The sequence below is a fragment of the Hemicordylus capensis genome, chromosome 2 (assembly GCF_027244095.1).
Source record: "Hemicordylus capensis ecotype Gifberg chromosome 2, rHemCap1.1.pri, whole genome shotgun sequence".
Classification (NCBI taxonomy): domain Eukaryota; kingdom Metazoa; phylum Chordata; class Lepidosauria; order Squamata; family Cordylidae; genus Hemicordylus; species Hemicordylus capensis.
Window position 1 is genome coordinate 320,476,017 of NC_069658.1, and position 17,368 is coordinate 320,493,384.

Consider the following 17,368-nt stretch of genomic DNA (forward strand, 5'->3'; position numbering starts at 1 on the left):
AGGATTTCAATGTCCACACTGAGGCCCCCCAGTGGGTGTGGATCAGGATTTCATGGCTTCCATGGCAACCATGGACCTGTCTCAGTTGGTATCGGGCCCTATCCACATGGCAGGACATACTCTGGATCTGATTTTTGCCAACCGGAAAATAAATGATCTGGAGGTGTTGGGAGTCTGAGATAACTCCCTTGTCATGGACAGATCATAATCTGGTGGGGTTTAGTTTGACTGCTCCATTTGCCCTCTGCAGGGTTGGTGGACCGATTAGAATGGTCCACCCCCGGAGGCTTATGGATCCACTTGGATTCCAGATGGCCCTCAGGGAGTTTCCAGTGTCCAGAGCTGGTGACCCTGTCGAGGCCCTGGTTGACCTCTGGAATGGAGAGACAGCTTGGGCTGTTGACATGGTTGCTCCTAAACGCCCTCTCTGGCTTGGTGGAGCCCATTCGGTTCCTTGGTTTTCCTCGGAGTTTAGGGCGATGAAACAATGTGGGTGATGGCTGGAATGACACTGGAGGAAGAGTTGTGATGAATCCAACTGAACATGGGCTAGGGCCCATTTTAGGGACTACTCCGTGGGGGGGGTGTCTGAAGAAATGCTTTTTCTCTGCCTCCATTGCATCTGCTCAGTGCAGACCAGTGGAGCTGTTTCGTGTAGCAAAGACACTGCTGCTGTTTCATGTAGCAAAGACATTGCTGCACACATCCTCCCCCAGGTAATGGGGGAGGAATCATATACAGTCCACTGTGATCAGTTTGTGTGTCATTTTGCAGATAAAGTCACTCGCATCTGTGCTGATTTGGACTCCAGAGTTTTGGCAGTTCCAGCAGACGTGCCTTTGGTACCATCTGGTCCTATTGTGTTGGATTCTTTTCAGTTGGTGCAGCCTGAGGATGTGGACAAGATCCTGGACAGTGTGCAGGTGACATCGTGTGCTCTTGACCCTTGCCCTTCATGGCTAATAAATGCTGCCAGGGAGGGTACAGGTAGATGGTTGGAGGTGATTATTAATGCCTCATTAAGGGAGGGCAGGATGCCATCGTGCCTTAAGGAAGCGATGGTAAGACCATTATTTAAAAAGCCCTTCCTTGATCCTTCCAACCCAGACAACAATAGACTGGTCTCTAACCTGCCCTTTTTGGGCAAGGTGATAGAGCATGTGGTGGCATCCCAGCTGCAGAGGGTCTTGGATGGTACGGATTATCTGGATCCTTTTCAATCTGGCTTCCACCATGGATATGGAACTGAGATTGCCTTGGTCGCTCTACCTACGCCAGGAACTAGACAGGGGGAGTGTGTCCCTGTTGGTTCTGCTGGACCTCTCGGCAGCGTTCAATACCATCAACCATGGTATCCTTCTGGGCCACTTCTCGAGTATGGGAATCAGAAGTACTGTGTTGCAGTGGTTCCAGTCCTTTCTTGGGGGGAGGGTCCAGAAGGTGGCTCTGGGGGACTACTGCTTGGCCCTGTGGCCATTGGCCTATGGGTTTGGTCTTCTCCCCCATGCTGTTTAACATCTCCAAGAAACCTCTGGGAGAGGTCATCCAGGGACTTGGACTGAGTTGTCAGCAATATGCTGATGACACTCAGCTATATCTCTCCTTATCACCTGATCCTAGGGAGACGGTGGATGTCCTGAATGTCCACGGCTGGAGGCCGTGACGGATTGGATGTGGGCTAATAAACTGAGATTGAATCCAGACAAGACGAAGGTAATGTTGGTCAGTAGGAGAGCCAATCGGGATGAGGAGATTTACCAGTTCTGAATGGGGTTGCACTCCCCTTGAAGGAGCAAGTACGCAGCTTGGAGGTACTACTGGACCCAGCTCTGCTTTTAGAAGCTCAGGTGGAGGCGGTGGCCAGGGGTGCCTTTGCCTGGCTTCTAGGGATGTGCATGGGTCCGGACCTGTCTGGACCGGCACCGAGGGGGGGCTCTACCTTTAAGGGCGGGGGGGTAGAACTTACCCCTCCCGCCGCTCTTCCCCCTCTGGCGCTGCAGTTTAAAGCGAAGTTTTGGGGGCGGCAGCGTTCCTCGCTGCCACCCCTGCCCCCGTCGTTGCCCGGAAGTCTCCGTAAGAGCAGCACGCAAGCGCGCGCCAGCGCTGGGGGAGGGGCGGAGTGCACCTTCTTGAGGCTCAGTAATGTTATGCAGAACCAGGTTTTAATGGTGTTTCTGCGTAATTATGAACTGGAAGTTGGAAACTAGCAGCACATCTTTCTTCTTCCACAATCCAATGTGGGTGGAGTGGGAGGGCGGACATGGTTTTCACTGCTCTTTCCTCACTTCTAAGTTACTGTTCATTTGCAAGAATGTGTCCCTAAGGGCTTTGTGACCTTCATGCAGCCCTTAGGAAGATATTCCTGCAAGTGAATAGGAAGTAGGGGGAAACAGCGAAAATCACCACATTTGTCTGCACTGGGCTGTGGAAAAAGGAAGTTGTGCTGCTAGTTTCCAACTTCCAGTTCATAATTACGCAGAAACACCATTAAAGCCTGGTTCTGCATAACATTACTGAGCCTCAAGAAGGTGCACTCCGCCCCTCCCCCAATGCCTGTGTGAGGCTCCAGGGAATTCTACTTCCCATTTAGGCTAGAAACAAAGACTGGTTATGACATCAAACCTGACTGATCTTGCTTTGTTCTAAGAAATTTCCCTAAAAGAGCCCCTGGTGGCGCAGTGGTAAAACTGCCGCCCTGTAACCAGAAGGTTACAAGTTTGATCCTGACCAGGGGCTCAAGGTTGACTCAGCCTTCCATCCTTCCGAGGTCGGTAAAATGAGTACCCAGAATGTTGGGGGCAATATGCTAAATCATTGTAAACCGCTTAGAGAGCTCCGGCTATAGAGCGGTATATAAATGTAAGTGCTATTGCTATTGTAAGTGCTAAAATAAACTGAGAAATTCACTGGTAGCCTGAGCTCAGCCATGGCAGCAGCCCCGCTTACCCCACCCCATCTGATATCAGATACGGAGGGTGTGGTCTGGCTCCCAAACGGAGCCATGTGGCTCCGTTCAGGAGTTAGAGTCAGGCTGGTGCTGCATTCGCAGCATGGCCAGGAGCTGCTATTCCCTGCCTTTAAAGCAGGGAAGAGCCACTCCTGGCCACGCCACAAACACAGCACCGGCCATTCAACTCCTGAAGGGCCACGCAGCCCCAATCGGGAGCTAGACTGGGGCTGATGCTGCATTCACAGTGCAGCCAGGAGCAGCTCTTCCCTGCCTTAAAGGCACAAATGCACGCCACGAATGCAGCGCCGGCCATTTAACTCCTGAACGGGGGCCATACAGCCCCCACTTAGGAACTAAATCAGCAACCCCATGTCTGACATCAGATGCAGGTGGTGTGTCGGGGCCGCGAGGTGCGGCCCCTGATTGGTGGCGGCCTGGGTTCTTTGAACCCGTTCACCCAACGGTAGCTCCGCCCATGGAGAAATGAACCGGAGAATTGAAGTGTTTGATATCTCATTTTATTTTAGGGATGTTGGTTAGAATAAACCAAAATGAGTCAGTTCAGACATTACTAATGATCTTGATTTGTTTCTCATCTAAACAGGAAATAGAATCCTTTGAAGGCTTGCAAGGAAAGAGGAAGGATGAGCATGCTCATGAGGTTTGGACACATTGTGCAGAACCAGGTTTTCACCATGGTTCCCATTACATCTGAATGTGAACCATTTGCCTGTTCTTCCAGGAAGTTCCATGTTCAGCTCTTCCACTCAGCCAGTAAAAAAATAAAATAAAATTGAAGGATAAATATCCTCTCATACCTTCATAAAATTGAAGGATAAATATCCTCTCAAATATCCTGCCTCATTTACTCCAAGTTGCATTATTCTGCTGATTGTTATAGTGACTGAACTTCACACAGTGGCCAAAATAACTTCCAGGGTGCTGTCCCTGAGTGGGCTAACAAGTTTTTACTTCATTCTCAGCCATTGAACATTGTGGATATCAGTTCAAAATACAATACAACCCTTGCTAGTGTACATAGAAATCAGTCTTAATATGTTCAGTGGGACTTATTCCCTAGTAGAGGACTACATCCTAAGAAATTAGCTCTAGCTAATCTCATTGCATAAGGTTTCTCATTATTTTTAGCCATTTCTGTTAGAAAACGCTGCTGTCCTTGGCTGTAGTTGCTAAAGGTTTGCATGAGAATTCACCATCCTGTTCATCATGCTGAGGCTTTGTATGTTGGGTCTGCCATGGGCAAATTTATAGATTTCCCCTGGCACTGCTGCTGAGCTCACCCCAGTGTTGTTTTGTCCAATCAGAAATCAAAATTGTGCATTAAGTAAACGAGATATTAATCTGACCTAGTTATATGAAAGATACATTGGCTGTTTTAAAGAAAAGGATAATTACAGAATACTTTGTAGTGAGACTACAAAGAGCTTTTTTGTTATTTTATAAATACTGGATAGGTGGCAAGATCAGATCAATGAACACTGATAAAACTATACTCTCTCTGTTACATTAATGTTATGTTACCAAAGAGAATGCAAAAGGCATAGCACTGACAGGAGTAGCCTGACGGGGAGGAGGACAGCATGATAACATGGCATGTTATATTCTATCTAGAAAACCTTTCTGTTTTGTTAATTAGAAGTTTGTCCTAGTGGGGTTCCTGGAGAGAGAGAGAGAGAGAGAGAGAGAGAGTGAGAGTAGGGGGTGGGGGTGGAGTCAGAAAGGAAAGGGAGGGAAAGGAGAAGGAGAAAAGGGAGATGTTTTCTGAATAAAGTCTTAGTTTAATCTACACAAGATTGCTTTGTGTTTATGGGGGATGATTATAAAACATGGCTATTATGTATTTGGCAAAATGAAAGCATTGCAACAACAACAACATAATCAAAGCTCAGAGGGTGAGGTACAAAGGCCACAGACTGACAGGCCATGAGGCAAGGCCCATTAATGTGTTGTTTTACAACTATGTAATCTCTACATTTTAGTTGCAGGCAATAACTCTGCCCTCAACACTGCCTCCCACGCACCCCACCCCAGCATCCTTGGGTTAAAAGTTGTCTGCAAAATTTCTTGCAGTTTTTCTGCTAGGGCATATTGAAAGGACAGCCCCAAAACTGAATTTTGTACCCAGTCAGTGTAAGAGTTTGGGGCTATAACTCAGTGCCCAATCTGAGCCCCAGAGGGTTCAGTGACTGGAAGAGATCTACAGTGCATTGAAATAATTTAGGGGATCATATCATGGAAAAGATGCAGAATAGAGCTTACAAAATGTTTGTTACACACAGGGAATAAATCTTTTTCTGATTTTGCTTAAAGAGAAAAAAAAACATTTAAGTTCACTGCATGTTATACTTTAAAAGAAAATCATTATAAGATGATGTACAGGTGGTATTTGACACCGAAAAAATTAGCATTAATGTATAAAAATGTTCCAAACAAATGTTGGAAATGTGGACATTGTGATGGAACCTTTTTTCATATGTGGTGGTCATGTGGGTTGAAGAAAATTTTTTAAATGACATTTCCTTAGAGGCCAGAATCCTTCCTGCTGGGAATAACGCAAGGAGAGTTCTCCAGAAGAAACGTAACATTTTTTATGTACGCAACCACGGCGGCTAGAATAGTATATGCGCAGAAATGGAAAGATAATAAAATGCCCTCAAAATAAGATTGGTTGATAAAAATTTTGGAATACGCTGAGATGGCAAAACTTATAGCACTCATAAGGGATGAAAACTTGGAATGTTTCAAAGAAGATTGGGAGCCATCTTATTTTACTTAAAGAACTATTTTTCCAATATGGACCTTTCAGCAGGGTTTGAAATTTAGTAACAACAGCAGGTTGGGTTGGGTAAAATCGAGTTTGCAATGTGGAGTATATGTGTTTTGAATTATTATAGCAATGGTAGATTTGTATAGCTAATATGAACCGTGCAGATTGGTAAGCGGGAAGTCAACATTTACTTAATTAAATGTAATTGGATTGTTAAGATATTGTAAAAAACAATAAAAATTTAAAATGCAAAAAAAGAGAAAAAGACTTTTGAGGCCTCAAGAATTGATCTTTTAACAGCATATTATACACTAAAATTTCCCCATTTAGTCTGATATCACCAATGATGCAACAATTAGACCAATCACTACTGGAGTGTAAATGCTAGGGCAAAACATCACCTGCCCCCTCCTTTTCTACAGCGGCCACTCACAGTACATTACTCTTATACATGTGCTCAATTTCCACTCCATATCAACTAGTTTGCAAGTCAATGCATGGACATTTCAGAATAATTTCTGACTAGATTTTTTCACATCATCTAGAGTTTAAAGGCATGGGAGATTCAGTCTACCTTTTGTTGCAGTGATTGATTCTGAAAGTGTCATGTCCCCAACCTAAAATATTAAAAAATAAAGTACACTGGGTGAAAAACTGGTGTTTGGGGACAAGAAACTGGGTTTTGGGGGGTGTTTTTAAATGCCACGTGACAGTGATGTATTTAACAGGTGCAGCTAGCCCACCATGTATATATGCCTTCATGAAGATAGCTTACTTTTAAATCTCTGTCTATATGTGGCCTTTGAAGATTTTTGATGTTATGTTTTATATATATTACACATACACATATTGTAAGGTCATGACCAGCAACAACAGGGTAGAATCGGGGAAACTGTTCCAGAGCAGGGCTACCCTATTCCTTTACCCTAACTTTAATTAAAGTAAGAGGGGCAAAGCCACATCTTATTTCATCAGCCCCAATTGTATGTATAATCAGGACTGTATGCAGCAGCTCCCAGCAGAGCACTTTCCTTGTAACCATAGAGTGCTACCTATAGAGTGGCCAGGAAGCTGGGAGCTACTGCATTGATGTGGGCAGCCTCTCTGCTGCCTGCACAATGCATCGTGGGATATTGGAGGACTTACTCCTTCAGATCCCCTTCATACCGTCACCACCATGCCGATTATGTGTGGCGGAGCACAGACAGGCAGCTACTCATGTGTGTGAAGGTACTCCTGCCTTCCCCCCAGCCCTTCCTAGCCACCAGGGATTTTGGTCATGTGAACAACAAGTGTTTGTGTGTCTGTGTGTTCATTTGAGGATGCACTTGAAAATTCTGTAAGCTGCCTTGTGGATAAAGTAAGATATAAACAAATTAAACAATCGAATACACAATACTTTGCTCCCACTTTTAATTGCTATCTTAGTTACAATGTTGGTTATAATGAATTTGATAAATTTAGCTTTAATCTCTCTGTATCCTACATTTTGAGCTGTAATTGAAAGAAATTAGCAACTATTAGCAGAATGAAAAGAACATCTTAAAGGCAATGCAAATGGCAAGCTAGCTTTTTTTATGCAGAAAAGAAAAATTGGAACTTAATTTAAAGCACATCCAGCCCATGGTGTGCAGAACAATCCATTAACAACCCCAGCTGATTTCGGCTGTTTACAAAATCAGCTTACAACAGGCTTTTTGTAAATAAATGTATGCATGGTACACTGAAAAAACTCCTAATGTTTTCCTGTCTCCTGGTACATACCACAAAAGCCACAGCAGCACTCCACTGACCTCTTCATAAATAAAACCTCATTATATGTCATGGGCACAGCATTCTACTGAAGCAATTAAGTATGGCCAAATGCCATTGAAACAAACCTACCTGTGATTCAGATGTGTGTAGTCCTACCTGTGATTAAGATGGCCACAGGAAAGGGGGGGGGGACACGTCTTTGAATATCTGTCTCTAGGCTTTAACTGAAACTCATCGTATGCATCCCATACTGACAGGTGTCTGTTGAAAACACTGTTGAAAGAGAGCAAGTATGACATAGAGGTTATGAGCATGAGTTTTGAACCAAGAAGTCCTTGGTAAAAATCTGAGCTGTACAATGGACTCAGAGACAAGCGAATAGGACTTTTGTCATGATCATTAATTGGGTAGGAGGAGCTTCCTCCCCAAGTTCAGGAGCTATGCATGCTCCTATTTTCCAATCATGAGTAAAAAGCAAGGCAAGCGGAAGAAGTGATCATCTGCTAAGCAGCAGCTGAGTCAGAAGGTTTTTCATCCAACCTCATTAAAAGAGCTGGGTACAGTTGCTGGGTAGGATACAACCCTCTGATGCAGCTGCTGCTTCAAAGATGAATGCTTCCTCCCCCTCCTACCTTGCCTTTTACTCACAGATGACTGGAAAACCAGAGCATACACAGCTCCTGAACATGGACAGGACATGTCTCCTACCCTAATTAGAACTGTCTGAACCAGCCTAACCTCTTTCAGCCTCAGTGCTTACCGAGGGATAATAATTTTGCCCCACCATACAGAGATGTTGTAAGCATTATTGAGATAACGTATGTGAAGTGCTTTGAGCACCCTGCAGTTTTGTTTTTGCAAAGTATTCTGAGTCAGTGAACAAGATGCTTAACAAGATGCTTTATTTCAAACCAATTAAACAAACTTTTAATGTCAGGTTTATGCTTTTACAAGTCCAGCATCGGGGATTGGACCATTTGGGCTTGGGCTGGGGCCTAGGCCCATCTGAGGGCCCATGACTGATCCTTGAAGCTTGCTTGCCTAGTGCCCACACCTTCACAGCAGCGGCACAACTTCTTCATCTGAGAGAATTGCTCTCTTTCCGCTACCTTTTCCGGTCCACCCCATCTGCAAATGGGCTCTCTCCAGAGGCCTTCTGTGATGATGCAGCTGCAGATGTTTGCAGCTGTGATGATGCAGCTTCAGTGCTGCCACTTGCAGCAGCGGCGGCTGTGCCAATGGGCAACAACAAAGTGACTCACTTAGTTCAGCAACTCTATGGCTGCCTTTGGAAATCACTCCAAACCGGAGGCAACCGTGCCAGAGTTTCAGGTTTGTGGTCATCCGCATGTGTGAACCCATGGTTCCCTCACAAAAACAACTCAAAGTTTCCCACCCCAAACCTGAATTGGAACCTTTGGTCCCACTTGAGTTTCACCGCCAATACGTCAGGTCAGAAAGTAGCACTGTGTCATTCGAAGGTTGTCGCTGTGTAAAACTGGAATTGAGGGTAGGAAGCTCCTGCCTCCTCCAATTGGCTGCCATGACTTTCCTTCATGTGAAGGAGGAAGCCCGTGCAGCCAGTTCCTCCCCGCTTGCAGTCTCCCAGACTGCAGATTGGCATAGTCTGGGAATGACGGGGGAATGCGGGCAAACTGTGTGTAAGCTGGATCCAGAGTTTGCTCTTATATGTGAAGGCAGACACTCTGTTGCCATCACCTTCCACCTGTTGCCAGTGTTCTCTCTAAGGTGCGTGCATGTGTGCACACTCAAACATTTTTTGATGTCCGCTCAGTTAATTTTAGATCCCGCTCAGGTTGAATCAGGAAGGTCGCACTCTGAATACACATGTGGACACACTTCCTTGATACTGCCACTCTGAACAAAGCTCATTCCACAAACAGATGAAAAAAATTAGAGAGAACACTGCCTGTTACCATTCTTGTTTAGACCCATGCATCTTTTAGACATGTGCAACTAGTTTGGATTGCCGGGGCAGGGATATCAAGTAATTCCACCAGTTATGGGGGAATTACTCTCTGCAGCTGGGGGAAATTCTCAGATTCTGAGGGAACCCTTCCCTTCTGCAGATATTCATGGAATTGATATATTTCCAGATAAACTAGAATCAAAACAGCAAGCACATGTAACTCTAGATCACGTCCACATAGCAAAGTGTCAAGCATAAAGTTTCCTAGGAGGCAAGCCGGGTCAGGAGGTGAGGACTTTTCAAGAAAAAGAAACAAGTTTTATTGAAAGAGGATAATAACAGTTAAGGAAATAAATACAGACAGGCCTGAAGGGAGTTCAGGGAGAGGGGGTCTGACCAAAGTCAGAGAAAGTGAAAGTAAGATTGGAAAAGAAGGGGAGAAAAGATGGGGGTGGGGCAGGTTGAGAAAGGAAGAGCAGTTTATAGCTTTCCTGTTCCGCTGAAGTGGCTGAAATGGCAAAGGGAGGGATATCAGGTTGGAGATCTGGCTTCCATGCTCAAGTAAGGCCTACACTGGGAGGAAATGCATCTGTGACTGGAGGAGGCTGGCACCTCCTCCAAGGGGTCCAGGGTCTGATCGTGGCCTGGCACTGGGTTCCAAGCAGGGCTTGTGCATGGCATATGACACAAAACAGGACTGTGGGCAGTATATTTGGGGCCCTCCTATTTCTGTGCCACAATGCAGCTGTAATGATTTGAGGACATCACGAGTAATTCAAGGTTATGCCAGGAGAGAAGAGGGATTGACAAGCTGCAACCATTAGAGGAATCTGGACATTGTTCGTGTGGGAGCAGCAGCACAGCTACATTCCTGGGTCTGACCAGCAGTTGATGAGCAGCTGTTAGATTTCCAAGGCTCAGTCCCTTCTGGAAACACATGCCAAGCAAACCAAAGTAGTACGGTTTGAAAATATGGTGGTGCCATGATGCAAAAACATCCTACACACTGACCTTGGGAAGTTAGTTGGAAGACTGCAACAAAGACAAGGAGGCCTGTAAGCTGTGCAGCAATGTGTAGAGCAGGCCTGCTCAACTTAGGCCCCACAGCTGTTTTTGGACTACAACTCCCATAATTCTCAGCCGCAGCAGCCAATAGCCAGAGATTATGGGAATTGTAGGCCAACATCTGCAGGAGGGCCGAATTTGAGCAGGCCTGGTGTAGTGTCATGGAACAACTCTTGGGACTGCTTCAGGTGAATCACCCCTCTACATGCACTCCGAAACCTTGTTGGAGTGCGTGTACCGCGGTGATTCAGATGAGCATCCCTCTCATGCAATTAAAGGGCGCTCCAAGAGTGCATCAGCAGATCCACCAGTGACATCAGGGCAGGTGTGTTCTTGCCACAGACCTGATGTTCTCATGGGTGAAGGGCAATAGCAATATGAATCTGCCCTCAGAGAATTGTGGTGAGAGATAACTTTGTCCCCAGTGTATAGTGGAGGCTTTCTTGAGTAAGGGGTTGACCTATATAGGCACTATGAGACACAACAAGCCAGTCATACCCCCAGATATGCAACCACATTCACAAAGGGAAGCACTGTCATCTGTGTTTGGTTTGGATGGATAGAAGATGTTGGTATTGTGTGTGTACCCAAGACGTTTGTGCTCAGGAGGACAGCTGACAAGAAACCAAGCAAAAGATGTGTTAATTGTGGGTGACAGACCAGCTCCCAGGTTGCCTCTAGGCTAGTCACAGTGTGTCCTTTCAGCTGAAATGCTGAGAACTGAGATGTTGAAGTCTGGGTCCTCCTTAGTGTGGCGTTTGAAATGTTCATTTTTCTTTGGTAATGATTCACATCCTCAGTGAGTCCTGCATGGCACAGGGTGCCATGCTTGGGATGTGGGGTGACACTGCTAGACTCCCCTGGAGTGAAAATGTTAAATTATTGTGGGTTTTGTGGCCCACAAAAGTTGGGGACATCTAATTGATCCAATGGGGACTACTTGGGAGTAGGAAGTCCTACTTGTGTGTAAAAAATCATGACTGGATGAGGGTTAAAATCTTTTGGAGAGCTTAGTTGAAGTTCCTCTCTGAATTTAATCCTGAGTAACAGTGATATTGTCATGTAGCCAATCAGAACTGGCTATGTGATGATGTAATTTATGGCAAACAAAGCTAATTCAGAGTAATGCTACCTGAACAGGCATTGCCCTCATTGTTTTTGGTGGCATCATATAGCCAGCCAGATCTTTTTTGCCAGCTAGGGTTTTTTTGCCAACAATATTCACTATAGAACATAAAGGTTGCATTTCTAGTTGTCACACTTAATTTATTATGTGACTTTCCGTTCCACTAGAGTTGTCTCATGATATCCATGAGACTTGCCCTGCAACCTCCCCCATTCTGCTTGAGCCTCGGCTGTCTAAATCAAAGCACAGACGCCACATTTCTGCCTTCTTTCCGGTTGTGGCTTGGGGCAATACATGAATTCAGCAGCTCACTGGAACACTGGAGCATCTGCCTGTTTAGCTGCATGGGCTCCATACTTCCTCCACGTGTTTATTAATGAATGTGTGCTATGTACAATTGCTCCCGTGCACTAATTTAGCAAACTATTGAAACACTGCTGCACCTGCCTATTTAAATACCTATTTGTATTGAAGCAAGGATTTCACATTTCCAGTTTTATTTTTCTCTTGTTATTTTGGTGCAATTGCATCACTATACTTATTCAACAACCCACAGAAGCATTGGTGCATTATAACATTAATATATAAATGTATAAAGAGATTTATAAAGTGGGACTAAATGTATCAAACATATGGACAGAGAAATCAGTTGAAGGAAGGAAGAAAACACCACAGAAGATGCACTTTTCCAGAAACAAACAGAAGCACCACTGAGTTGGGCAAAAGTTTTTAACGGCCACGTCATGGTTCGGTTTCTCCTTTTCAAATGTACCATCATTACCAACATGCCAGAAATAAGGAACATCTTCCTCCTGCTACAATTAAGTTGACAAAGAAGTTAGATGCCACCTCCATGAGGGTCCCAGAGTCCTTGCATGACAGGCCTAAAGTTCTGTCACTCAAGTTCTGTAGATCCACTCTGAAGTACAATTGGATAGCCAGGACCACAAGGTCCCACCAAATCTAACCAGGCTCCTGGTATGGTGGTGTGACTGATTGTATTGGCACAATTTGTTGTTAAGGGGACTGATGGGAAAAGGCAAGATGTTTTAACTTCACAGTGAATGACTAAATGACTGGTTGGTATAAAAGTACCTCTGTGTGCTCTAATTAATGAACCAGCCTGTTGATATCTATGGGTACAAACCTTGCCTGCCATTGCTTGAGGGAATCCTTTTTCCTCTCCTTTTAAAGCCAGATTGTCTTCTATTGGTCTTTCCTCTATTTACATTTTGCTGCAAGAGTTTTCATCTGTGGTCTCTTAATTATATTATAGAATCCCCATCAACATTCCTTGCGGGTCTTTTGTGTTGCCTCAGAGTCAGAGCCAGGATTCCTCAAAGCAAGCATCTGGGCAGATGTCAGTGCTTCCTGTAACACCAACTAACCCTGTGTATGTTTTGGAATCAAATGTTTTTGGTGCTCTTTAGAGCCTCTCTTTGACCCTTGGCTCTCTGATGTTCTGGGACCTCAGCCAGAGAAACTGGCCCCTGATTCTGCAAGGAGGCCATTGAACTAACAGCACAATAAAACAGTCTTGTGTGGCCTTGGGAAGTATTCCCTCCCTCCATTTATCCAGACAGCAAACCATTAATGAAGCACTTCTGTGCACAGGCCTGTATGCTTCTTCCCATTGAAGTCAATGCACTCCAAATTAGGGGTGTGCACAGACCGATGTTCATGGTGCACAGACTGTGGATATGCAAAACTGCAAACCATGTATACCTTAGCGAAGTCCATCTGTATTTTTGAGTAGGGGTGTACATGGACCAATCTTCACATTTCAGTCTGAATTTGGACCCAGTCACAGGTCCACCAACTGGTTCAGCTCATTTGGTGGTTCATGTTGAACCAGTTCAGTGGTTCAAGGGCTGGTGAGGGCAGCGGCAGGGGGGTTGCAGCGAGAGGCACCTTTAAAAGTAAATTAGCAGGTCCTTAGTGTTAGTGGTGGTACTGCTCCTCCAGGCAGCTTCCAGGTGTGGCAGCCATTGGACTGTTGAAGGCCTGCCAAGCATGGTAGGATACTTGGTTTTGACTTTTAAACACTGGGATTTTTTCTTTGTTTGTCTTTTGCCATTCCCCCCACAATTTCCGAGCCTCTGGGAACCTAACCCCCACCTCCCCAAAAAACCCCATTGGCTTAATGCCTCAGGCTCTGCTGTTTCGGATTCTACTGTAGTAGCAGCGAATGGAAGCCCTGCAGATACCGAGGTCCATGTATACTTTCTCTCAGTGTGGTTGCAGATCATACAGCTTAAGTGGTGAAGCCAAAATGTTTTGTTTTGTTTTTTAACTTATTGTGGTCGACCCCTTATTTGTTTTAGGGATTTCTATCCTACCTTTCTTGCAGTGCATGCTCAAGTTGGCAAACAAAATTGAACATATCCTAAAACAACCATTCTAAAACAATCACCTACAATATAACAATAAAACAATAGCTAGCATTAAAAAAAACTAAAAACCAGCTGACTGTAAAAGAAATTGATAGAATAAAGTTTTCAGTAAGTCTTTAAAAGCAGAGAAAGAGCCATTTGTACCTCTCTAGGGAGGATGTTCCAAAATCAGTGCTGGCTCAATACCTTTTGCCACCTGAGGCGAATGGAACATGCTACCCTGCCCCCTGCTCACTAGCCCCCTCTTCCTGGGCCAGAGCCTGGAACTGTCACTGCTTCTGTTTGCCCTCACCACCTGCACTTTCTAGGTGTGCTCTGCCATTTGGCCTGGCCATTATTTGCTGTTGCATCTGGCTTTGTTCACCCACCCATCTGTCTCTTCTCATCACCATGAACTACTGCTCCGGCACCAGCTTGCTTGTTTGTTTGCTGTCTCTGGTGCCCATCAGATGGATCTCCAGCAATGGTGGCCTCTGAGGCGATCTCGGGGCTCTGGAAAGTTCATATCAGAGTACAAGGTCCCTATGGTAACCTGGTCACAGGCCATTTAGGATTTGAGAGTCCAAGACCAGCACGGTGAACTGAGCCTGGGAATGAACTGGTAACTGATATAAAATATATGTAATACATAATAGTCACTTGAATGTACCTAGATCTCAATTCTTCATCTCCCTGTTGCATTTAGATTTCATATGTTCTGCAGGAGTTGATGAGGTTTGACTGACACCTCTATGATGATGTCAGAGCATTCACAGAAATGCTCACTTCATAGACATTTTGGCTTGTGACCATCCCAGCTGTCTATCCAAATCCACTCTCAGGTGTCACCTAACATGCATTCGTTGGCTTTCATTTCATTCCTAATAATAGTAGGGTGAGGTAGATCTCATATATGTGAGATGGTGCAGAGCAAGGGCATTGCACAAGTATCACAACTGGATGGTTAAAGCCAGGAGCATCATGAAGATTACACCTGTGTGAGCAGGGGAAGAAGCAAGGTTTCACAACCCCTTTGTTTTCCATTGAGAATTTCTTCAGGGTTGCCCTTTGACCTTCTCTGGCTCCAGATGCACCCTGCAAGGTAAAGAAGGCCCAGCTCTGATAACGTTCTCATGAATACAATGTGTACCCTCTTTGGAAAAAGAATATATGTATACTGTCTTGCACCTTCCTCACATTCATATCCTTCTCAGGGAACAGCAATATATGCGTTGTGAGCCCTTTGGAGAGAAGGAGCCATCTTATTTATTTATTATTTCTCTGTGTATACCACCCTGAGCCATTTTTGGAAGGGTGGTATAGAAATCAAATGAATTATTAATAATAATAATACTGTATAGTATTACTGTTTTACAACTTGTGCTGGTCAACGACCGTAATAAAGATTATTATTATTATTATTATTATTATTATTATTATTATGAATAATTTGATGGTTGGTGCCATGGCTATAGCACATACTGAATCTCAGCTCATCCTATTGTGATCTGGGGACATCTATGTATTCCACTGACATGCAGGCCATGCAGCTGCTTTGCTTGCATTGAGTTAAGTCTTCTGAGTATGTACCATTACATTGCATATCACGGTAGTTTGCAAAGTGTGCTCCAAGATTAAGGTCCAGAGCGTCTGTTTGCTCTTCTTGCACCTCTTCAGTCTTGTGCTTTTTAGTGAGGCCACAGCCGAAGTTCTAATATCTGACAGGAAACCACCATTACAGAAGATGTTATGGCAAGCACACAGCAGCTTTCAGACTTCTGAAGTTTTAAATGAAACTGAAGGGGCTAATGTGGGCGGATCCTCTCTTCTTTTGCCTGAGGCTTGTAGAAAGAAGGGTATGCAGCCTGCCTCATGATGAGACCATGACTTCCACGGACATTTATGGAATTCCTGGATAATATGACAAGGTATAGCCAGAAAATAAGCCCACAAACCCAGGCAGTGGCATGAATTCTGAAGAGATGTGTCCTTCCACCACACACTATAGCATACACTAGTGTGTCGCATCAGTGCAGATCCCCTTAACATTGACAGAAATACTAACACACATTAACATTTGTGTGTGACTTTCCATACAGAACAATAAGTTCATAAGATTTTAAGAATGGTCTCAAGTTGAATTCAGATATAAGGCTAAACTGTAGTTTAGAGAAGGGGTCTGCAATCTTTCAAAGAAGAAGAGCTTTTTTCCTTTGTTTTTTGTCTGTCATTTACCAAAATATTTCAAGAACCACATCACATGCATACATTCATATAAAGTAAACATCCTAACTTTCACCTTCTCCTCTGGTGTTTCCTTTCTAGTGCCTTCTGCAGATCCGGCTGCCTTCTGGCTATACAGAGTCTTCTCTGTCAGACTCTACATATGGAGGTTGTTCTATGAGAGGCCAAGACTGGGCTAAGGAAGCCAAGCCCAGAAACCAAGCCCAAAGATAATCCGCAGGGAAGGCAGGATTCTGCAGCCTTCCCTCACCACCTGCCCACTGCCCAGCCCAGTCGTGAGAATGTGATATATTGTGGGGCTTCTGGCCGGGGGCCGGGATGATGCACCGCAGGCCCCATGCCTCCACGCTCCTGGGTCAGCCATGGACTTTCTGGGTGCGTGATCATCAGAGATCATCTGCAGAGAAGACTGGCTCTGCAGCCTTCCCCGCCGCCCACTCACCCATCACGCCACCCATCCTGTCGTGAGAATGACCGCATGCAGTAGTGCATTTAGAAGTGTGAGCAGGTAATGAAAATAGGAACATTGGAAGCTGCCATCTACCGAGTCAGACTTTTAGTCTATCTAGCTCAGCATTGTCAGTATCTACACAGACGGGCAGCAGCTTCTCCAAGGTTGCACACAGGAATTTCTCTCAGCCCTATCTTGGAGATGCCAGAGGGGAAACTTGGAACCTAGATGCTCTTCCCAGAACGGCTCCATCCCCTAAGGGGAATATCTTATAGTGCTCACACATCAAGTCTCCCATTTATATGCAACCAGGGCAAACCCTGCTTAGCTAAGAGGAAAAGTCATGCTTGCTACCTCAAGACCAGCTCTACCCTCTAAGTCATGCTTGATACTATTAGACCAGCTCTCCTCTCTGGACCAAGTACAAATGTTTGATGTTGTTATGGATCCATGAAGATGACTTTTGATTTACTACTAGTCACATTAGGCCCGTTACAATAACGGGCGCTAGAAGACCTTTGGGGCCGGCTCCCTTTCTCTCTCTTCCGCCCCCCCCCGTCTCCAGCGGGGCCGAGTGCGGCCGCCGCCACCATTGGGGCCGGTCGCCCCGCCGCCGCCCTCGAGCCCGGCCTGGTCGCCCTGCCGCGGCCGCGGCCATCGGGTCTGGTCGTCCCGCCACGGCCGGTG

General features: G+C 45.2%; 1 long non-coding RNA gene across 1 annotated transcript in view; it reads left to right on the forward strand.

The window, feature by feature from the left end:
* The window catches only part of LOC128342459 (uncharacterized), a 29,901-nt gene extending 23,937 nt beyond the window's left edge, over nt 1-5,964 (forward strand). The window contains exons 2-3 of the long non-coding RNA XR_008314989.1: nt 775-923; nt 3,555-5,964. This is a non-coding gene — a long non-coding RNA (uncharacterized LOC128342459). The remainder of the gene's footprint in view (nt 1-774; nt 924-3,554) is intronic.
* The last annotated feature ends 11,404 nt before the right edge of the window (nt 5,965-17,368 follow it).